This window comes from Notolabrus celidotus, chromosome 20, assembly GCF_009762535.1.
Source record: "Notolabrus celidotus isolate fNotCel1 chromosome 20, fNotCel1.pri, whole genome shotgun sequence".
NCBI lineage: Eukaryota > Metazoa > Chordata > Actinopteri > Labriformes > Labridae > Notolabrus > Notolabrus celidotus.
The window spans coordinates 10,681,524-10,705,949 of record NC_048291.1 but is presented as its reverse complement, the minus strand read 5'-3'; the positions used below and the strand labels follow the sequence as shown (position 1 = coordinate 10,705,949).

Sequence of the window (24,426 nt, the reverse complement as noted above, 5' to 3'; positions counted from 1 at the left end):
GTATTTCTCAGTTGCTAAAACACTAAACCCTATTGTCTGAACTAAATTCCCTAGTGTCTGAACCCATGTATTGAATCAGTCACTCTTTTGGCAAAACCATAAGCACTTTTCACCTGTTAGACACAACTTAAAACACATTCTCACTCACTATAACACATGTTACACTGTGATGCACTTGTGTTGCATAATGGTAAGCAAAGGTAGCAAAAGTTAAACACATTTGAAGCACAGGTGACACAGCTTAAACACAACCACTCAATACTGATCACACTTGTGGCTAATGATATGAGGAAACCAATATAAGCCTGGATCCAGCACGCACAGGGTTTTTTTCCCCCATTGCCTGGCCAGGGAGAATGTGGCCTGTGATGTGGATGAAGTCTTGTTGCCTGACCCAGCATATAGACCTGATGCTGTGGCTGAATGACTGTAGATAAGCACTTAAGTTTGATTTTGTGAATCACACTTTAATGTTCTTCTCATTAATATTTGTTGTCACTCCAAAAATCATTTAGCCTGCTGTGAATAATAAACATGATTTCTACAACTTCATGTCCTGAGAACTGTGTTTTCAGTTGTTTTATGTAGTGTGTAATGAATGCTCAGTATTGTTTTAATTCTGATTGACTTGGGGTATGATCTGACAACATTGTTTGGTTTTGCAGGAAGAGTCAGAGGTTTGGTGAATGTAGTTTGAAAATTGGGTTTTGTGCTTATAGTGTTGAGAAAAGCATGATGAATGTCAAGAAATGTGTTTTGGCAATTGAGAAATACTGTAAAAGGACTCGTGCCAGAGGCAGTGTTGCCAACTTTGCGACTTTGTCGCTATATTCAAAGAGTTTTCAGACCCCTCTAGCGACTCTTTTTCCAAAAAGCAACTAGCAACAAATCTAGTGACTTTTTCTGGTGTCATTGGAGACTTTTGGAGACTGACATGAAAGCATGTATCGTTGTTACTCTTTTCAATGAGCAGTGGGTGCTGCTGTGAGTCCCTCCTATCTGCATTCAGAGGTGTTCACCCCGCCGCATCCAGACTGCAAATGTATCATGCATGTACGAAGGCACCACTGGCTGATCCTGCCTACTGTCTCTTTATGGTCCATTCAGATTGTTAATGTAAATTGTATACAATAAAAATGTTGAAAATGTTACAGTTGAAAAATGTCATGTTTTACTTTGATTTGTTGTAGGCTCCAAGTATAGTTATAAACACATTTAGAGTGTGTTTTACTCTCATTTTGTCTCTCCCTGTAGGCTACTCATCTCTCCTACAGTGTCCTTTACATTCCCATCATGCAAATTAAGTGATTCTTAAGTTCTTGCGACTTTTAGGACAGCCAATAGCTACTTTCCTCACTGAGAAGGTGGGAACACGAGCCAGAGGAGGATTTGGGAATGGAGCTGCAGGGAGTGCACAGTAATTAATAACTGTTTCTTCATTTTAAATTACACTGACCACGTCTGCTCTATGTTGTTCTAATATTTAATTGTTCTTTAAAACATATTTCAAGCAGAAAGAGAATATTTTTTCTATCTTTTATCTTTTTTCTGTTTGTACTAATAACCTAGTGAGACAAGCCCTCTCTTTTGGTGAGAGCATGTCCAGGTTTTTGATTAAAAAGGCAGAATAATACATATTTATAATTTCTACTTAACTCTAATAAAGTATTGGTCTTTATTTGTATTTGTCAAAAGGATTTGGTCATTTCTTTGTGTAGATGTTTGCTGGTTATTTAAGAAAGCGAACAGGATGAAGAGGAGAGCAAGGCTTAGACCTGAGGCCGAGGCCACCGAGTTTATTTCATCCTGAGAGGACACACCCTGTCAAGAGGTTCGATGGATCAATGACTTTAAAGGTATGTGATTAATAATTCCCTATGATTGAACTACTGACATAGGGAGCAGTGGAAATATGAGGGTTCGGGCATATAGATCATGTGTGGGGTTTCTTTTAGGTTCATGGGTCATTTAAATGGCAGTAATGCTCCCTCCATTATTTAGACATTTGAGATAGATTTATTCCCATTTTGACATAACTGGAGATTTAAATGGTCAGTGACGTCCCGCTGTGTGTCGTGTGCAAATGTGTGAGTCTTTCACTCTTTCAAACTCTTCATGTCTGCTGAAATGGGAAATCAGCATGTATTTAATAAACCACACTGCATTATCTCACTTATCTGCTTCTGATCAGAATGATTTCTTTTATTAACCTGCTCCTCTGGCATCACCGCATGTCTGTTGACATGCAGTGATGAGGAGTAGATATCATATGGTTTGTACCAACGTTTAAGAAAAGTGTGTGTGTGTGTGTGCCTGTGTGTATGTGTGCGTTTATGTATTTATGTGTGTTCACTGTCCTTGTACTGCTTGTAAGCAGTTGTTGTGAACCATTTCTATGGAGCACAATAAACCTAGATCCTTGTGGATGTACTGTAAATGTTCTGTGCCTTTTCTTTATACAGAGTCAGCAGACCATGTTCTCTTACTGTTCATTAATGTTCAGTATTTGTCTCTTGATGGTTTCTTACCTGACATAATTTATTTTTATTGAAGTATATTTTTTGACGTTATTTTTGAAAACCACAAGATATCTGAGTTATCAGGATCTCAGATTTTAACTAATCATGTCCTTAATATTTTTCAGCGGGAGTTAGACATCTGTTTATGTTGGTAGGCTTTCTCATATTGTTTTGTACAGACATTTAAGAACAGTGCATGTGTGCGTGCGTGCACAGTCCTCCTACCGTTTGTAAACAGATTGTTAGAGCCATAGAGTTATTTGAGTGTGTGCGTGCCTTTAATTGTCATGCTGCATGTAAGTGGTGCTGCCAAGTGGGAGCTACTGAGCATGTGCGAGGCAATGTGTGCTTTCATTTGAGCAGGACAAGGAGCACCATATTTTTCTAACCGTAGCTTTGTTTGGTTTGTATAGTTTTGTCGCTTTTGTAAATATATAAGTTAATAGCGACGAGAGAAGTGATTTTGTTTGTCTATAATTTTAATAAATTCTCGGTTTGTTTAATTTTATACGGCATTCATTTCCTTTTTTAGTAAACCTATTTTACAACGCACGAGTCAGAAAGATCACGTCCTGCAGAAGTGGCAAAGAAGGTTTTTTCTAAAAGTTGCCACTACATAAGTTAGAAAAATATGCTCTGTGAGAGTAAGGATCATCAAGACATCAACGGAGACGGAGTTAATTGGACATGTCTGCGAGAGCACACGAATACACGGACATGCTGATACCAGCCTGAACAGGATCGGACAAGACTTCTACCGGACTTTTGGAAGGAAAACGGCTCACAATAAGGGAAGTAAGCACTACCTGTTCGTTTAAAGAGCTCCAATATCACATGTGTGCATGCTAGAAGACTTGGAAACTGCGTGAGCGAAAGGCTATAAATAGAAGTGGCTTGAGACTGTTTGACGATTGCTTTGAAAAGTTCGTGCCTACGCGAAAAACAAGGAGCAAAAGGAAATGGAATCTTCCTCAAAAAGAGTAGCAAAGCCGACCATGGAAGCACTAGAGCAGAAGCTTAACCAGCTTAAAGGAACAAGGAAAGCAAGGTTAGGCCATCTTACTAGGAAGATGAAGGAAATTGATGCTCTTATGGAGGATGATAGCAATGCTCATGAAGTGACGGTCAAGTTAACCACAGACTTCACAAACACGTATTTGGAGTTCTGTGCAGCCAATGATGCAGTTAAAGACCACATGTGTGAAAAAGAAATATTTCATGATCAGACACAGTGGTATGAGCCGAAAGCCTTTAACTTGAAGAGTTTTGTGGAAAAAGTGGAGAGGTGGTTGAGTAAAGTGAAACAGCAGGCAGATGAGGCTAAAAGGGTTGATGCTGAGGTCGAGCCTTCAGACAGTGCCTCGATGGTGTCATCATCCAAGCATAGTAGCAAGAGGCATGGTAGCCGATCTGTTTCTGGTGTGTCTTCAAGTGTGTCTTCAACCACATCTTCTACAAGACTGAAGGTAGAAGCTGAGCGTGCAGCCCTGATAGCACGTGCTGATGCACTGAAGCAGAGACAAGAAATTGAGAGAGAAGAGGCTTTGCTTAAGGCAAGAAAAGAGGAATTGGATTTGCAAACGGCTATCGCTGCTGCGAATGCAAAGATTGAAGTGTTAACTGTAAAAGAGCTAGTACACAACACGTCTGCTGAGCCTAGGGATGGAATGGCTGCCTACCTAAACGCTTCTAGCCAAGGTAGTGAGGGCAGCTTCAGAGCTGTGCAGTCAGACCATGGAGACGTCCGCCAAAGAAGTCAACTGGATGTTACACATAGAACCAGGCTTCATTATAGTCCAGAAAGAGGCGGTAGACTTTCTCAAGTGAATGCTAGTTCCAGCAAAAAGCATAACACAGGACAAAGCAGGGTTGCTGATATTGGAGATTTGCTGAATGTCATGCAGCGACAAAACGACATTACTGAGCTTTTGGTGAAGCAACAGAAAGTGTCCACTCTTCCACCAATGGATATCCCAGTTTTCAGTGGAGATCCTCTGGAGTTTGGTTTCTTCATGAAAGCATTTGAGCACGGGATTGAGGAAAGAACAGAAAGCAGTAAAGATAGATTGCATTTCCTGGAGCAGTTTACTCGAGGCAAACCTAAGGTTCTTGTTCGAAGTTGTTCACATATGCATCCTGACAAAGGCTATCAAGAAGCCAAGACGCTTCTGAACAAACACTTTGGAAATGAGTACACTATCGCTTCTGCTTACATCGAAAAGGCTCTGAATTGGCCAGGTATTAGGTCAGAAGATGGAGAAGCACTTACTGAGTATGCTGTGTTTCTTACTAGTTGCTGCAATACTGTTGACAGCATGGAATATATTGAGGAAATGGATAGCCCTACTAACATGAGGGTAGTTCTCTCCAAGCTTCCTTTCAAGTTGAGAGATAAGTGGAGGGGAGTGGCATGTGACATTCAGGAAAGGACAGGAATGAGAGCCAGATTCACTGATCTGGTCAGCTTTGTGGAAAGGCAGGCTAAAATTGCTTCTCATCCATTGTTTGGCAACATACAAGAGCCCACTTCGTGGAGGGACAGGAGCAAGCCTAGTGCAAGCAAAGAAAGCACTCCAAGGTTCAAGGAGAAAAAGAACATCTTTGCAATAGATGTCACATCTGTTTCAAGGCACACAGAGTCAACAAAGAAGGATAAGGAAAATGCTGATCACATAGGTGGAAGACAATGCATTTTTTGTCACAAAGGAGGACATACCCTGGATTTCTGCAAGCTTATCAAGCAAAAGACTCATAAGGAAAAGCTTGACTTTCTCAAGTCAAAGGGTTTGTGCTTTGGATGCCTGTCACAGGGACATTTGAGCAAAGGATGTCAGCAAAGACAAACATGTCAAACATGTTCTCTGAAACACCCCACCATTCTGCACCTGAACAAAGAACAGCCTCCTCCCTCTGCTGGTGAAAGCGGGAACACCGAGTCACCTGCTACAGGGTCCTTTCACATAACGGATAGTGAAACTTGTGGTTGTACTGGGGCCGGTGAAGCAGCCTGTGCACTTTCAATTGTTCCAGTAAAAGTCCGATGTGTGAGGAGTAACAGGACAGTTGAATCATACGCGTTCTTAGACCCAGGCAGTACTGGAACCTTCTGCACAGAAGAGCTAATGAGGGACCTAAAGGTAACAGGGAAAAAGGCCAACATTCTGCTACGCACCATGGGAAAAGAAGGTACAGTTAGTACACATGTTGTAAAAGGGCTAGAGGTCAGTGGTTTGGATGAGAACAACTTTTTGAAGCTCCCGCAAGTCTTCTCACAGGAAGAGATCCCAGTTAAAAGGGAGAACATTCCAAAACAGAGTGACGTAAACAGATGGTCTTATTTGAAGGAGGTTCAGCTCAAGCAGATAGATGCAGAAATAGGTTTGTTAATAGGAACAAACGTACCGAAAGCACTTGAGCCATGGAAGGTCATCAACAGCGAAGGCGAGGGTCCATATGCAGTGAAGACTGCATTAGGTTGGACAATCAATGGACCTCTGCTTGGTGGAGGAAACACTAGTAAAGGAGATGCTGAGTGGCCGCAAGTGACAGTGAACAGGATTTCAGTGTCAAAGCTAGAAGAGCTCACTCAGCAGCAAATAAGGTTTGACTTTCCAGAGCATCAGTTGACCGAAAAGATGGAAATGTCTTTTGAGGACAAACAATTCATGGATTCTGTGTCAGAGTCAGTGAAGCTGATTGATGGCCATTACAGCATTGGCCTTCCCTTGAAGAAAAGGGACACCACATTTCCAAACAACCGTGCTGTTGCAGTACAGAGAGTGGAGAGCTTGAAAAATAAATTTTTGAGAAACCAGGAATTTCATCAAGACTACACAAAGTTCATGACAGAAACACTGGAGAAAGGTTATGCAGAGGAGATACCCAAAGTAGAAATTCATAAAGACAGTGACAGGATATGGTACATCCCCCACCATGGGGTCTACCACCCAACAAAACACAAGCTGCGGGTGGTGTTTGACTGTGCTGCCACATTTCACGGCACCTCTCTGAACTCACAGTTGTTGCAAGGGCCAGACCTTACGAGCTCTCTCATAGGTGTGCTGACAAGATTCAGAACAGAGCCAACTGCCTTCATGTCTGACATTGAGGGCATGTTCCATCAGGTTAGGGTTCCTGCTAAAGACACTGACATGTTGAGGTTCTTATGGTGGCCACAGGGGGACGTTAGCCTGGAACTGAGAGAGTATAGAATGGCTGTTCACTTATTTGGAGCCACCTCGTCACCAAGCTGTGCAAGTTACGCACTACGCAAGTGTGCTGAAGACAACCGGTCAGAGTTCAGCTCTGAAGCAGTAAGCACTGTCCTAAGGAACTTTTATGTGGACGACTGCTTAAAGTCTGTTGGCACCGAGGAACAGGCAGTTGCTCTCATCCAGGACCTTCAGAATCTGTGTGCTGCAGGAGGTTTCAAGCTTACAAAGTGGATTTCCAATAGCAGAGCTGTGCTTGCATCTGTGCATGAGGAGGACAGGGCCAAAAAGGTCAAGGAGCTTGACTTGGAGAAGGATCAACTTCCTATTGAAAGAGCTTTAGGTGTTCAGTGGTGTGTGGAGTCGGATACACTAAAGTTCAGAGTCATTATTCAGAACAAGCCGCTGACAAGGAGAGGAGTACTTTCAATGGTGAGCACCATATATGATCCACTTGGGATTCTGGCTCCACTCATTCTCCCAGTGAAGCAGATTTTGCAGGAGCTTTGCAGGACAAAACATGCATGGGATGACAACATGCCAGAGACTTTGGCTGTACAGTGGCAACAGTGGGTGACAAGCTTACATCATCTGGCCAGTTTTGAGTTGAAGAGATGTTTGAAGCCAATCAACTTTGGTGTTACCATGTCAGCTCAACTTCACCATTTTGCTGACGCAAGCGAGAAGGGGTATGGCACAGTCACATACCTGGTCTCAAAGAACCACAAGAACCAGGTACACAGTGCTTTTGTCATTGGTAAATCTAGGGTCACACCTTTGAAACCAGTTACCATACCACGACTCGAGCTCACTGCTGCAACGGTGGCAGTAAAAATGGACTCAATGTTGAGAGCTGAATTAGATCTGAATCTGGAGCCATCTGTCTTCTGGACGGACAGCACGTCAGTCATTCAGTACCTCAAAAATGAAACGTCAAGATACCGCACATTTGTTGCTAACCGGGTTGGTGCGATAAGAGACAAATCAAATGTTTCTCAGTGGAGATACGTGAATACCTCTACCAACCCAGCAGACTGTGCTTCCAGAGGACTTACCATGAATGCTTTTCTCAAGGCAAAAACCTGGATCATGGGCCCAGACTTTTTAACAAAACCTGAGACTGAGTGGCCAGAAATGCCAGACAGCATATGTCAGCCTCTATGCAACGACCCAGAGGTCAAAGAAGCTTCAGTGTATGCACTCAGTGCTGAGGAGAGCAAGAATGCCACCTCCATGCTCATTCATCATTATTCCGACTGGTACCGCCTAAAAAGAAGTGTTGCTTGGGTGCTCAAGTTGAAGCACATACTGAAACTTCTCGCTCAACAGAGAAAAGATCTGGCAGCATCACTCAAGGCTGGAAAACTGGATGAAAAAAGTCAGACGTTGGAGCTTGAGAAACAGATGAGAGACTTTAAAGCTTCATTTCTCATTCAACCACTTTCTGTTAACAATGTGGCAGAGGCAGAGATAGAGATAGTTCGCTTCTGTCAGAGAGACAGATTCTCTAAGGAAATAGCCATTCTTCAGGAAGAAAAGCTGGTGCCAAAAGGTAACCCTCTCTATCGACTGTCACCAGTCATACAAGATGGCATCTTAAGAGTAGGAGGCAGGTTAAAGAACTCAGCCATGCAAGAGGAGTCAAAACATCCTGCAATCTTGGCCAAGGACATGCATATCACCTCCCTCATCATAAGATCTGTTCACGAAGACCTAGGACACAGCGGCAGGAATCACATCTTGTCAAAGGTTCGACAGAAGTACTGGATTTTAAGATCACATGCAGCAGTCCGGAAAGTTCTGTCACAATGTGTAACCTGCAGACGTCAGCATGGAAAAACAGGAAGTCAGATTATGGCAGACCTTCCCAGCGAAAGACTTGTACCCGATGAGCCACCATTCACAAGTGTTGGTGTGGACTTCTTCGGCCCCTTTGAGATCAAAAGAGGTAGAACCATGATCAAAAGGTATGGTGTGGTTTTCACCTGTTTGACAGTGAGAGCTGTGCATGTTGAGGTGGCTAGTTCTTTGGACACGGACTCCTGTATTCACGCGTTGCGCAGGTTCATCGCCAGGAGAGGGCAGGTCAAGCTGGTCCGTTCCGATAATGGAACAAATTTTGTAGGCGCAGAACGTGAGCTGCGGGAGGCAGTGCAGGCTTTGGACAATGCAAAGATTCAAGACACCCTGGTGGCAAAAGGTATCACCTGGATATTCAACCCCCCTGCTGCATCTCATTTTGGAGGAGTATGGGAGCGTCAGATAAGGACGATACGAAAAGTACTCAACTCTGTTGTGAAGCAGCAAACGATTGATGAGGAAGGCCTACACACCCTGCTGTGTGAGGTTGAGGCGATAATCAACAGCCGCTCCATCACAAGAACCTCGGACGATCCAAACGACCTTGAGGCCTTAACCCCAAATCATCTGTTGTTGATGAAAGCAACAACTCCACTACCTCCTGGTTTGTTTGACAGGACTGACATGTACTCAAGACGAAGATGGCGCCAAGTCCAGTATTTGGCAGACTTGTTTTGGAGACGCTGGACCAAGGAGTACTTACCGGATTTGCAAGAAAGACAAAAGTGGTCTCGTCCAAAAAGGAATATCAGCGAAGATGATATTGTTCTCATCATGGATGAATCAGCCCCGAGAAATTCATGGTTGATGGGTCGAGTGATTCAGACGATTGAGGACCGCAGAGGACAAGTTCGCCAGGCCAAGGTGAAAACCAGCACAAAAGTTCTTCTAAGACCTGTGACAAAGCTCTGCGTCTTACTTGAGAGTGATGTGTAGCCCCCCTTTTACATATCACTAAAGAGACAGCGGTAAAGGCTGATCTCCAACGGTGAGTTATGTTCTAGAACCTCTGACTCCATCCCCCTACCCCCTTGTTTTTCGTTCATAAGAAACCCTGCGGCGGGGATGCTTTACAACACAGTTCCTGTTGTGATAAGAAGAGCAATCTACTATGGACATTCTTTAACAAAAGACATTTTTTTTTTGTTATCAGTTGAATTTGAAATCGTTGTTTATGGCTCTTAAGAATGTTTATGATGTAATTGTTTTGTGGTTCACAAGAACAATTTGGTGCCGGAATGTTAGAGCCATAGAGTTATTTGAGTGTGTGCGTGCCTTTAATTGTCATGCTGCATGTAAGTGGTGCTGCCAAGTGGGAGCTACTGAGCATGTGCGAGGCAATGTGTGCTTTCATTTGAGCAGGACAAGGAGCACCATATTTTTCTAACCGTAGCTTTGTTTGGTTTGTATAGTTTTGTCGCTTTTGTAAATATATAAGTTAATAGCGACGAGAGAAGTGATTTTGTTTGTCTATAATTTTAATAAATTCTCGGTTTGTTTAATTTTATACGGCATTCATTTCCTTTTTTAGTAAACCTATTTTACAACGCACGAGTCAGAAAGATCACGTCCTGCAGAAGTGGCAAAGAAGGTTTTTTCTAAAAGTTGCCACTACACAGATGTTGTTCAGTGTGAACTATTTCTGTGGAGTGCAGCACAATAAGGTAGGACAGCTGTTTACCTTAATTAGCACTAAAAGTTTGTGTTCTTTGTAAATAGTTAAAAGATATTCAATATGTAAGTAAACATTGAAGAATCTATCGTAAGATTGAAGGTGAAGTTTGTTAGGAGGAGGCTAAAAAAAAGATAATCCTAAAAAAGAGAGATAGGATACTGAGTCTGATCACCAGTGTTGAATGATTCTGTGAGTATCCAAATGTGTGTTTTTCTCAGGAACTGCTGTCCTAATATAATTACATACTGTAGACAGGTTATGTATGTGAGGCAACATATTTTCACACTGATAGGAAGATAATTTTATCTGTGTCAAGTTTGTGTAAATATCTATTAAGTGACTCATAACTACATTATTAGTTATGGTGTGAAAGGTTGAACCTTGCTTAGTCATTAAACCTGATTTCACAATGCCGGTTATATAAAAACAAGATTTACTCAGGTGACGAAGGTTCCGAGGAAAAAATGTTACTGACCTATATCAACACACAGATATGCTGACTCATGAGGTATGTTGTAATGTAGTTTATTTATGAGACAGTAGATAGTTCATAAGGACCTGTTAATAGTGTTAGGTGGGCTTTAAGAAGCAGCGGTAAGTTAAATGGCTGCACTGATTCTGTATTATGTGGGGTAATGTTTTCAAGTTATATTTAGCCCTTTTGGTTGGGTCAGCACCTCCTTAGTCTGACATATAATTTTAATGGCTAATATGGAAGAGGGGGATTCCAGGATGATACAGCTAACTGTTGAGCTTAACTGTTGTTGGATATGTGAAGGGGTAAGTAGCTTTTCAGTTGTACAGATGTACTATTTTTAGAGAAAAGTGTTGTTAGGTACCTTCACTGAGCGTTGTTTGAATGTAAATATTTCACATAAATGTTGTTTTATTTAGTGAATTGATCCTCTGTCTAATTTTAAACACATCAGTCTGGTTCTGTCCAAGGTTCCTGCCTATTTAGAGAACATTGATCCTTGCTACTGTTGCTTGCTTAAAGCTGTGGTTTAGATACACTTTTTGTTATACTGTTTAAAATTGTCTTTATGTTCCGATGGCAATCAATACATAATGTGTTCTTAAAATAGAGTGAAAAAAAAAGCCGCTATCTACAGCCAGAGTAAACCTGGGAAAACACCAACCAATCCCTGTCATTAGGGTCCAATTTATGAAATCAATCAAATACCGTTCTGCTGTTCTGCCCGCCTCCTGCGCGTACATTTCCCCGGCGTGCACTCCCCGTCTCCTGCCTCTGCTCCCCCTGCCTCTATTTACTGCCACTCTCGCTCGACCTCGGGCCTGTCCCCTCTGACCCGATGAGGTGCTTTGCTCAGGACTGTAGTCCGGATCAGAGTCTAAAAAGCTCTCACCACCGGGGCCGTGAAAAGCAAAAGAATTCTTGACATTTAGTAAATCCTACAGAAAATGTAGATGAAGTATTATAGCTTTTCTCCTGACATCATGTCACGATCATATGGTCACGAATCAGCGGCGCTCGTGCATGTGGGCGGGGGCGTCATTTTGGAGGAAATCCAAGGGGAGGGGGGGGGGGGTTAGACGGAGTCCTGAGGAAATGCTACATTCAAATTCATTCTAGTGTTCCGTGACTACCAACCCTAGCTTTAATGTTGAAAAGTGCATGCTCACGGTTGGGTTTTTGTAAAATCCTGCTCTTTTTACAAAGCGTTTTGAGATAACATTGGTTAAATTGGCACTGTATAAAGAAAGACTGATTGAGTTATACTACCCTCTGATATACACATTCACATCTTAAGTACAGTTGCATATTCCACGGCTTATCATGGTTAAAAATGGATAATATCAGCAAACAAGCTTTCTGTAGCTACATCTTAAAGGCTGAAGAACCAAAACTCCTCCAATCTCATCTTCTGACTAATGTTCCTCACTCCACGAACCAAGACAGCATGGAGGACACTCCTGCCTCAGCCAATCTGGACAACATGGAGGTTTCTTCTAAGTCAACCACCCTGGAAACCTTAAAGCGATTCCAACCAAGACAGGGTAAACTAAGAAAGGCACACAAATACAATGTCATTTGAAGTGACTTTGATTTTATTTGTTATCTTTTTGATGAAAACAAATCTCATTCCTTGCTTTACCTTCACAGGAATGTGTGCATTATGTATTCTAATTCATCTTTTCAGATCTCCAGCAGAACACAACATTTCAGTGACATCCCATGCTTCCTCAAAATTCATCAATGGAAAGCAAGATAAACATTTTTTGTATTTACTTTACTCTAGTAGGAAAATGTATTGATGTGTGTCAGACACTTTCTTCCAACTAAAAACTAGAATCTTTTCTTTCACATACGCCATGTGTCAATTAAGCAGACTCAAAGTTTCCTCGCTAATACATCTTTTGTTTCCATTAACAACAGCTGTGAAGGTGAAAAGTGGTCTGTTGAGCGGCACTTTATGCATTTCGTAACAAGCTGTGAAGTACCAGGTAAAAGGACTGTGACTCTTGTATCCAGGCAGAGAGAGCAGCTCTGGCAGACAGAGACTGGACTGCAATCAAAGACTACATTCACAACGGAACCGTAGCATCAAAAAGGAAGATGAATGGAAAGATCTAGGTCATTTCAACTGTGATCAAGGTGTAATACAATTTCAGTTGACTAAGTCATTTTTTTCCTTTATGATGCAAATGATTGTGCTAAATTGGAAGCAATTTTGTTATGAATGTAATAATAAGCTTCACCTAAACTATCTAGTTTTAACATGTGTGGGTGGCCTTATTATTGTGTCTTATTTCCTGAATGATTTTGGTTCTTTGGGGTTTCGTACAAAAGCATGCCACGTAATCTCGACTGTAGCTGCCAATTTTTGAGATGTTGAGAAGTCCTGTTAACATTCCCCCTCCCTGTTTATATAAATAATATAAACTGGAAATTGTTGTGTGTATCTATGAGCTTACTCTATGAAATATGAGTGTTGCTGTGGTCCTCATAAGCCACAAAAACTTGACACTGTCCACATGGTATTGAAATTAGGTCTGATAAAATAAATATAAAATTGCGTATTGTTCGGTTCATATGGCGTACCGAAACGTGACCATTGTATCGAACGGTTTGATACAGATACACGTATTGTTGCACCCCTAGTAAACACGTATCAGTGTGTGTGTGAGTTTCTGTGTGAGTGAGTGCATTTGTAGAGTGACTTTTGGGAGTAAATGGCCTTCAGAAGAAAAATGAGGGAAGTAAAACATTTTGTCCAGGGTAACTTAATCTGCTATTTTTCATTCACAGCTTTCTGTCCTTGCATTCCGCAATCCTTAGAGCCAGCACTGCCGGCTCCTAGAACAGGTTCAAACACAAGGTCTGCAGCTTAAAGTAAGGACGAATGAAATCACATGGGAGCCTGATATAGAACGTCACTATTCACCTTTCAATCTCCAGCTTATACCCTGCATTTACATGGATTCAGGCAGATGGTTGTTGGCAGATGGACAACACCTTCAGGAAGGGCCCTGGATATTAAACAAAGAGTTCTATAAAGGGAAGGCAGGATGTATCATGGTAAAATATCTCCCTGGTTTTGATGTATTGGAAACTGAAAGAGAAATAAAATATATCAAACAAAGCTAAAATGTGTCTATGAATAAAAGTAATTAATTAAACAATGCTTGTAGTTATAAAATACAGCTTTTATCATTGGTCATTTATTCCCAACATGTAGAGGTGGTAACAAGAAGTGGCCAAATGACCAGCATTGACATTGCACAAACCTGACAAACTGAGCTTGTGTCACAATCCACATAATCTCAGCTGAAGCTAAATGTTTGTGCTACTTTCAACAGAGCTGTTAGTTTAGAGGAAACTTTTGCAGCCCCTTCAGCAAATGCATTTTAAGTACTGTTAATTGAAATTGAAGAATGAGTCCATCATTTTTAATACCAACACAATTCTATCATCCTAGTGAGGAAAAGTGAAATAGCCCAAGCATATTTTTACCCTCCAAAGTATAACACAATTATTTTGACATTTGTCTTTATAGTACAAAAGTCGCCATCCACGATCAAAGATTTAGACGATCTCTGAAGGACCCCTCTGTCTCTCTGCCTCTCACATGCTCTAAAGGTGATCAGAGAGAGATATGCCCTTCAGTGCCTCCCTCCTGTTAATGCACTGACTGAGGTGACGTCTCACAGTAATCCTGAACCATCTCAAACTGCTGTTTTAAAAGCTATGTGCAGCTGGTTGCTGCTGATGCAATCATACACTTTTGGTGGTTGAACGCCTTTTCATTAACAAGTCCACATGCAGATTGAATATCAAGTGAAACTTTTTAAAAGACAAGGTTGTATTTAAGATCAGACATACAGAAAAGGGAAACTATAGGAGGCAGGGTGGGACAATAGACTGTATGAATAATAGACGTAGTATCTGTGACTTCACCCATCTGTTGAGAGCTGTTTTGAACCCAATCGACGGTGGCGGCCGTATTGGAAATGCGGAACTCAACTAGGCATATTGTGACGTAAAGAGATAAAGAGGAGTTTGAGCCTCCTAGCCAACAGCTGTGTTCCTGTCTGGAAGTCAAGTCAGTCATGTCCTTATTTAGGCAAAAACTCTTTATCTTAATATCTTCTGAACCGTCGTGTTGGAAAAAAATTCACCCCCGTACAGTGTGTGCCCATAGAGAAATTAGCTACATAGAGACAAGCCAATTTTTGAACCAGTCTGTAAACATGTTTATTAATGCTGCAAATATTTTCTTTTTTTAATTAGTGTGTATGTGGTTTCCGGTGTTTCTGCAGCCAGCCTCAAGCAGATTCTTGATGAATTGCAGTTTTTAACACTTCTGCATGGCCTTCGTAGTTTGACACAGGAGGTTGCCGCTTGGATGGGACAAGCCACTGTCTGTATCAAGAGAGGAACGCTGTCAGTATATACAACATAGATGACATAGTGTACTTAGATAGGGTATACTTCCAGTATTTTCAAATTACCACACACTTATCGCCCCATGCCATGTCACTACCTCTCCTGCCACAGGTACAGCATCATGATGTGGGAATACTTTCATGCTGTATTGAGTTTTTGACACCATACATAAAGTCAAAGGAGAACTTTACTTATTAAATCTGTAAAGAGACACTTGTTGTTGAACATGAATAATTAACTTCTAGTCTAGGGGGAGCTTTGTAACACCTGGCTGTGAATATTCTCAAAGAAGGAATAAAGTTTGGAGATTTAACTTTTCATAGCAGTGCCATCAAGCATTTCTAGCATTCACTGCCTGTTACATCTGATTTTACCATCCTGTCCTTGTCAACTAAGATGACATCAGTTTTGCTGTCTACTGTCTGTCTCCATCTGTTAACTATTATCAAGAAATCCAATAATATAAATGTGATTACTTCCTCACAGCGCTTCTATAAGCACAGTCCATACATAATGCTACAAATTGAATCCTAATACTTCCTTCCATTAGGACTCCACTAGCTTGGATAATGTAGAGCATCTTATTAGTTCATTAAGTATTTCATTGCCTGGTCTCGTGGGGTATGGACATATTTAGCATTTTATTATTCAGCATTCACGCTCTGTGAGCAGATATTGCTCCAAGTGCCCCTCTTGTGTCGGGTGGCTCGGCAGAGCTGCGATGAGACCTCACCCAAATCTTAGCTGGGGGCTATGAGATGCTAGAATAATAATGTCTCTTCCTTGTTTTGCTTGTGCACTAAATCGTTTCGCTTAGTAGGATGCTTAATTTATTAAATGTGGGAACCTTACACCGTGGGCGGACGGTGGAGCGCCTCAGTCTGTGGATTGCGAGGGGCAATTTGAGGAGAGATGAAAAGGGATCATGGCAGCTTCTTAAGGTAAAATGAATGGAACGTGTCCCTGAGCTGGAATATGCCCATAAAGAACAGCTAGCCTCCACACATTCCCTCTGGTTATAGTTTAACAAATCACCCACATGATGCAGGAACACATATTTTAATTTTGTATGTGTGTGAGGGAGGACTAATTCCAGGATGATCATTTCAAACTTAATTTGCCCACGTTCTTCCAATATCTCATAGCAGGGTAATTACATCTCATCAGTTGTGTAACACAGAGTAAATCTACCTGGAGTCATTTACTGAATTCAAATGAGGAAACAATGTTTGTCTCTGAGTTGGAAATCGAGGCAGAAGTATTTACTACAGCGTATGAATGTGGCTGAACTAGCTAAATAATCACATTTCATGACACAATATGAAAGTAGAAAAAGGAAAAGGAGCAGAGTGTGTGTGTTTCTGTGTACACAGAAATCAAAGGGTCTTTGAGGCGCTGGAACAGCGTCTGCATTGAGGCCTTCGGTTCTTTTAGCCAGAGACTGTTGTGTTGCCATGGAAACGCCTGTTGAACGAAGGTTCTATGAATCTTTCAGATACCCCTTTTTCCTCCGACCACTCGGGATCTTTGCATAACACTCGCAACATACAAAACTTTGAGCTGGCGGGGAGGGAGTCCAGTCAGGGGGAAATTGGTCAAACTGTCTTCACAGTTTATCAGAAAAGAGACTCGGTTTTCTCTCAGCAGAGAGGATGTCACGAAGAACCACTGTGATGATTTCAAAAAAGCTACGCATGCAGACACATATAGTCAGCGCAAAGCTGCAAAGGGGCCAAGGAAACATCATGCATGCTTAAGAGGTGTTTGTTCATAACTGGAGAAGCAGACACGAGCACAGCTACAACCTTGTCCTCCTTCTTTCTATTCTCTCTTTCCTGTCCATGAGCACTGGGTTAATAACTAGATTGTCCGCAAATGTGCTCTCCTTTATCTTCTGTCCTTGTAGCGAGACAAAAAAAAAAACAGGAGCTGCCACAGGCCAGCTGATCTCCAAAAGCTTTCTCTTATTGCTTTGCTCTCTCCCGTATTCACCCATTATTAACTTTATCATTTGGTTGTGAGAAACTTTAGCCTTTGGAAAGATTAAATCTATCCCGTATGGACTCTTATTTGCGGTATCTTGAAGAAGAAATGAAATTTTATGAGGGCTTTGAAAAGCTGGTTAGAGGTATGATTGTGATGGGAATACAGACACAGATGAATCAATATTTCAGCTCAGACGTGGGGATGAAGGTGGGAGACTGAAACAAACAGTCCAGGTCCTGAGGTTTGCAGAGGTGCACATAAGACCCTGCCATGGCCGCCTGGCACTTCAGGCTGTTGCACCTTTAGCATGAATGATTAATCCACTTCAGCTTTTATGCGTCTTAGAGGAGGGACAAACTGTTCTGGTTCATCAGTGCTACGTCCCAGCATGCTTTAGTAATGATGGTGACGCTGCTAGATTTTAACAGGAGCTGTTATCCTGATCAGGCTCTCTGGATTTGTCTCTTGTTCTCTTTCTCCTGCCATCAGCAGACGTCCCTATATAGCCAAAGTAAGACTGTAAGATATTAGAAAGAGGTGTTTTTCTTTGTTATTTTTGATGTGAAATGAAGGAGTATTTATAACAGCTTAATGCAGCGTGATGCCAAATTACTCCCAGCAATTGGCGCTGACATGTCACCCATCCATCCACTGCTTTTCCCATATGGGGTCGCCAGGAAGGCTAGAGCTTATCCCAGCTGTCATTGGCCAAGAGGCAAGGTACACCCTGGACAGGTCGCCTGCCTATCACAGGGCTAACATGTACACAAAAACAACCATTCATGCACACACTCACACCTACAGAGAAATAAGGGTGACTAATTAACCTGACAAGCATGTCTTTGGACTGTGGGAGGAAGCAGGAGTACACGGAGAGCACACGCTTGCACATGGACAGCATGCAAACTGTACACAGAGACAATCCTGCTCAGCTGGGGATTCAAACCAGGAACCTTCTTGCAGTGAGGCAACAGAGCTCACCACTGCACCACTATGCAGCCTAATTTAACATCCCATGGACTTCATTTGTCATTAGTCACTGAAAATTAAAGTAGCAGCATGGCTTCATTCACTTAACCATATTGACTTGTCCTGTCATGTCACTATTGCAATCATCATATAGCAACAGGGCTGCTGAAATCAAAGAGTGTTCAGCCCAGTACGTTTTTAGAAAGTTTGCATAGGATGTGACTCTTATTGTAAACAGCAGCAGAGTCTGACAGCACAAATTATGTCTAATGTGGGATCTCTGATGTTGACAGTGCTGTATTGGTTATACACTATGTCATATTTACTTGGTTTGCTAGCAACACATAGAAACATGGAGCAAAGATCACGTAGAGCTGCTAGTGAACAGCATTCAATAAATATGATGGGCTTTCTTTAACACTGAATGACTGGTATATCACTGTTTGCTCACTGTGAAGAGGTGTAATCGTTTAGATGGCAGATTGCTGCCCTGAGTAGACTCTAAAAGGCAGCACATCTTGCAGCGAGGTCTTCTGAACATTTCCACTTTCTTCTTTGATGAATCTTCAACACCACAAAGCAGATCCAGAAGGCTTTTTCCATTCGACCTGCGGATCTGCTGACCTGGAGAGAGGAGAAGCTCCACTTTCAGAGGTTTTTAAGATGAAACGTGAGATGTTTACGAAAACCTTCAGCTCACCTGGCTCCATGCCCTGCCCACCAGGCAGATCATTCAGGGAAATTCAATTTCCCTTTCATCAAAAAAGCTAGATTCATTTTGTAGGACGACTGCAGTCAGTGGAAGAGACACTTGAAGATCAAACTCTGCTGCTTACAGTTTTCCCCTTCGCTTTAGTGGGTTTTCATATGGCAAAGCCTCAAGAGTTGAATTTCAAAGTAGGAGACATCTGCTCAGCTTTAAAATAACGTCGCTTCACAAGGTAGTTTTTTTTTTGCTGGCAAACTTATCTTGTGTTGTTGTACAAGATAATTAGTTACAGTATATTACAATTTGATAAAGGTAAAACTCACTTTTCAGAGAGAGCATCAAGGCATGCTTACCAAGGATCATTGTAAATGTTCCTACCCCACCTACCCCTCCTGTTTTACATCAGCTTGTACTTTCTATGTAAAGATAATATACAATAATTCCTTACACTCACAGTTTTAGCTGCATCCCTTATGGTTTACTCTGTAGCCTTCTTAAAATGGGCTGACTTGGCTGTCATTACTCACATTAAATAGAGCATTTCCAATGGTAGTGAAGCAACAGAAAGTATACAGGACTGCAGCCAAGCAGCATCCTCCAGTGTTGAAAAAATCAAGCCAATGCAGTCCATTTGAAGCTGGCCGCAAAAGCCAAGGAGTCCACGTTCAGCTCCATGTTGAAATGTCGGACTACAGCACAGTCAACATGTTTGGTTCAATTAATTTGGGTCTATGAAAATGTTGGATGTCAACACTAAAAATGTGCAAAATTTCAAATTGTGAGGTAAATGTTTACTGGAGTAATCCCAAGAAGAGACTGAGGCTGCTCTGAACAGCTTGTTTAAAAAGTCACACAAGATTTCAGTGAGATCTACACGAGATTTGCTCAAACCGTGACATCACCAGTTGGTGAATCTCCTTCAAGGGGGAACACAACTATGTGGCACGGCAACAGGGAAGGAGGCTTCCAGAATGCTGGGTTCTGGATAGGGCTGAACAATTTTGGAAAATAATCTAATTGTGATTATTTTCCTTAATATTGCGATTGCGATTTAATATGTGATTATTTTTTCAAGGTCCTCTTCGTGTATTTTTCAACAAACACAAGCAATAAATCAATCTGTATTATAATGAACAATATCAGATTTATTATACACAAACTGTTATTTCCCATAGGCTAGGCTTATGTTAAGATAAAGGCAAATGAAGCATGAATTAATATGAAAGATGGTTTATTTATCTACTTCAATTACAGTTGTAAACTTACTAAATACTTTGACTTGCAGTCTTGTAAGCGTTCACCACAACTATTTAACAAAATTCTGCCAAACAAGTGTTTTAAGTTTAGAGCATGTTTATATGTGAATCAGCTGACCGATGGTGCACTCCTGGCTGACACCTGACCACTTAAACATGCTATTTTTTCTCAATAAGAACCAGTAGACAGAAAACTGGACACTGTGAGTCTGAAATATGATTCTGTTCAGTTGTCCTGTTGCAGTAAATCCACATGTTGTCTGGGTCTTCACTGACTCTGCGTCTGAGGAGATTATTTATAAGCCTGCTCCACATGTTGATATTCAGCGTGTTGATTCTTTTGTATGCCTCAATATGATTGTTTTTTCTGCTGAGGTCATTTTTAAAGATGTCAACAACAAAACAACAAATCAAAACTTAGTGTGGCTGAAGTTATTTTCTTCATCCCCACCTCGCACGTCTCACTCTTCTGAGATTTTTCGGCAAACCAGCTGAAAGGTTGTGTCTGTGTACATGAAACTTTTATTTTTTATTTTTAATCACAGCCGTTGCGATTTGAAAATTGCATTCTATTACATTGCGATGTCAGTTTGAATTTGATTAATCGTTCAGCCCTAGTTCTGGAATACTTGCAGGGCTGGGAACTGAAATTAAGAAATGAGGGTTTGCAAAGATACCAGCCTTGGAGTATTGACCAATCAGGGATAACACAGAAGTATGGTAATGCAAGTTTATTGAAGTGTTAATGGTGATGGTGTCTTACTTGTTAAACCAGTATGTATTAGAACCCATCGAATATCTGTCACAACGGCATGAAGATTTTGTTCTGTTTTCTTGTGCCTGTAATACTATAAAGTCAAATAAATGTGACTTGTTTTCTATGATGGCATCCTAAATGACTGAATAAATTAAATATTTTCTATTAAGAGTAAATTAATATATTATTATTCAATGAAGCCTTTCGTCTGTTTTACAGCACATCGTGTTCTCTTCCTATTTGTAGACACCACTTGCATACAAATGTGATCAACGTCTTTCACTGCAGTAAAAAGAACTATGTACTATATAATACAGCGTGATGTTTTCAGTGAAGTACTTTTTGTGAAAGGCATGCTTTTCACCTATTGCGAGTGCATCACTAGTGTAAATGTCAGTGTGGGAGTCTTCTTTGAAAAGGTCCATTAATAATAACAACAATATGCTTCCAAGCCATGTGCTGACATAAAGTGAATGAGTAAGGGATGTTTTTCTTAAATATGAGCTGGCTGAGTCTTGAATTCTGTCCAAACCTGGAGTTCATGCACTGTTTCAGGTGTCAAAGTGAAAGAGGGATGGTTGGAGATGACTGTCATCTGTCAAAATGCTGTCAATCAATGAAAATGAAAATCCAGGAGAGAAATGGATTTGGAAAGAATGTGAAGTGCTCTTTTGTCTGTCACATCATAATTTGTTCGAACAGCCACAGACTGGATAAGCCAGGTTGCCTGATAAGATTGTATTATTGTGCGACCAGATGTGTCACTTCTTCATAATGACAAACATTTGGAAAAGCTTGTTTAAACTGAGGTTGTTGTTGAAGATAAATCTTGCGGGGAAGTCTATGGATTAGAAGTTAATATGGAACATTTTTCTAACATCACGACATCATAAGCATCATTTAACACATCCAAAATACTGTCAGCTGAGAAATGTTCAAGACTTAGGATGATCCTAAGTTTAGTATGCTTTAAGTGTAACCGAAAGATTATTGGAATAAAACATACACATTTTTTTTAAGTGTACACAAATTGAAATTTTCACAGGTCCAAGTGCCTGACACTGTGTCAGACATCAATGTCTCCATCAGTATCCTGGAAGTGCCCACTTTGACCATAGTGGAAAGATTGTGGTTCACATCCTTCCTTTTGACATTACACTCTGTTACGTTACATTTCTTGGTTTTTCAGCTGTTTCACGTCTCTGCACTGGTAATAACTATCTCAAAATCAGTATTCCAACATCACCTTAGTTGTTGAATAACTTGGCCTACTGTCGAGTGCTTTTGTGTCAAACAATCATTGTGTCTCTCCCTCTGTCCCCCTGGTGCTTGTGGTTGTGAGTGTTGGCTGCCCTCAGTCATGAGGGTACACTTGCTTTACAGATAAGCGGTGCGATCCACTGTTGTGAATTAACTTTGATTTAAGCTGTTAATATAAGATGATCTCACTTTCTCAGATATATTTAAGGTGGAAAAAAACTACATTCAGTTCAGTAGGGTCATTAGGTCAACAGGAAGTGTCCACATAAGGTGCATTTCGACCAAGAGTCCCGGGGGCTTTCAGCAACAGAACTACTTTGCCTGGAACTAAAAGGTTCCTGTGCCCTCATTGTTGTCTGTGCTTTGACCACGAGCTGAAGTCCCGGGTAGATTGTGCAAATCAGGTCAGTGATGTATGGAGAAAGAAAATGATATTATATAATATTTTAAAATCTTAATAAAAAAACTAAACTAGTATGCATTCCCAGGAACTCCCTCTGTGTAACACTGTTACGTTCAACCGAAAGTCCCAGGACCTTTGAAAAGTACTGCCCACCAAGCACAGGCTTTTCAGGGGGGAGATTATCTACCCCTGAACTAAATTTAGACACTGGTTCCTCCGGTCGAAACGCACGTAGTTCAGGGGTAAAGTCCCTAGTTCAAGGGTAGAGTTCCTGCGGTCGAAAAATACACCTATACGCTAACTAACATTTAAAATAGTTCAGGAGAGGGTTGTGTATTAAGTTTTCTGCAACAAAATATTTAATCCCATGTTGTATGCAATGTTAACAAACATGTAACAACAGTTCTACACTACTTAAGTTGGTCATAACCTGACTCTTAACTGCTAAATAGCTAACTAAATCAGCCAATAGAAGCCAGTATAACAACTGCAGTTCAGTAGACAGAAGAATGTCAGCAGTGTTTAACTTGCTACAGCTCTTGTTATCACAGCTATTCAGAGTAGGCTGGCTTTGCATATGCCCAAGCTTGATAACCTTGTACTTTAAAGGCTCGTTATTGCAACTTTTAATTCTCTGTAGCATAGCACAGTGTTAGTTATGTCACCTTCAATATTATTTTGCAGCTCTGAAACGTAAACCACTGTCCAATCCTCTAAACGCTTTAAGATGAAAGTAGTATCTTTAACGTGCAGGGATAAGCTGAATTTATGCTTAACCTACCGACTACTGGTTGTTTTGAATAGTCTTCAATCATTAGAAGCCATTCATGTTCCTTGACTAACAGTGCCAGACCTTCTTTTTGATGTTAAACTGACAGGGTAAGTGGTATAATTATGCAGCTCACTCGGCAGTAAAGCTAAAAGGAGCAACGAATGACACAGTGGAGGGAATGAAGAATGAAGAAAGTGTCTTGATCCAGCTTTTACTAAGCTCCCTTAATGTGTCAATGGGTCAGCCTGAGCAGTGGTTGGGTTAATGACTTTTTAAAAGCTATCCAAGCTTGACATTATTTTTCCAACATGGATTTTTTTTGCCGCTAGAGACTGCGAAGGGATCAATCAATATCTTGACCGAACAAGGGAAGGCCGATATCAAGGTTAACAACATTTCTGCATTGTCTAAACCTGTCTGATTTACTGCCAAAGGACACTTGGACGGGGCGGAGCTCCCACGGTAAGTTAATCTGTCTTGCAGAGGGAAATTTGGTCTCCTTAATTATCATGCCATCCTCATTCTGCTAATACTCGGCTCTCTAAATACTAAGAAGTCTATTAGCTGAGGAGTGTATTACAATGTGCACCTCTACTCTTACATCGACTTACAACAGATAGAAAAGGGAGGCGGGAGGAATTCAGAGAGTGAGAGACTCCCAAAGGAGACTCCAGCGTGAGCAGAAAAAAATGGAAGATGAATGCATTTCTCTAATTAAAGCCAATGATGGCTTATCATGATCTCTATAAGCCGTCATTGGCAGACGGCAGGCCTAATGAGCTATTATCCCTGCACGTGCCAAACTCCAAGAGACTGCAGCGGCTATGATTTGTTTGTTTAACGCCATGCTCTTCATTGGTGACAAAGCCATTTCTCCAATCCCCATCCCGGAGAGGGAGCGTAATTGAAAACAAATACATAAACAGAACAAAAAAAGGCCTGATTAATGAAAGGATGTGTCAAGTGATTAAGCTTCTCCGATTGGTCTCAAATGCAGAAAAGGAATGGTTAATCAGCTCTTTGAGTAGCTGTGTAAAGCGAGCTCTCCAGGCGATGCCTCTTGTGTTCATTAGTGACATCCTGGCATTTCTCCATCCAGACCTGCACATGAAAAGAGACACTGAAGCCTTGAAGACAGTT

The 24,426-nt window shown here is 41.2% G+C and overlaps 1 long non-coding RNA gene across 3 annotated transcripts; it reads left to right on the top strand.

The window, feature by feature from the left end:
- Positions 1-1,326: 1,326 nt before the first annotated feature.
- Positions 1,327-13,871, top strand: LOC117832053. Of its 3 annotated transcripts, none has more exons than XR_004635128.1 (5): positions 1,327-1,417; positions 1,719-1,856; positions 12,183-12,284; positions 12,428-12,882; positions 13,537-13,871. It is a non-coding gene; the product is annotated as an uncharacterized LOC117832053 (long non-coding RNA). The 3 variants fall into 3 exon arrangements; XR_004635129.1 differs by having other exon boundaries at positions 12,391-12,882; XR_004635127.1 differs by having other exon boundaries at positions 12,183-12,882.
- The last annotated feature ends 10,555 nt before the right edge of the window (positions 13,872-24,426 follow it).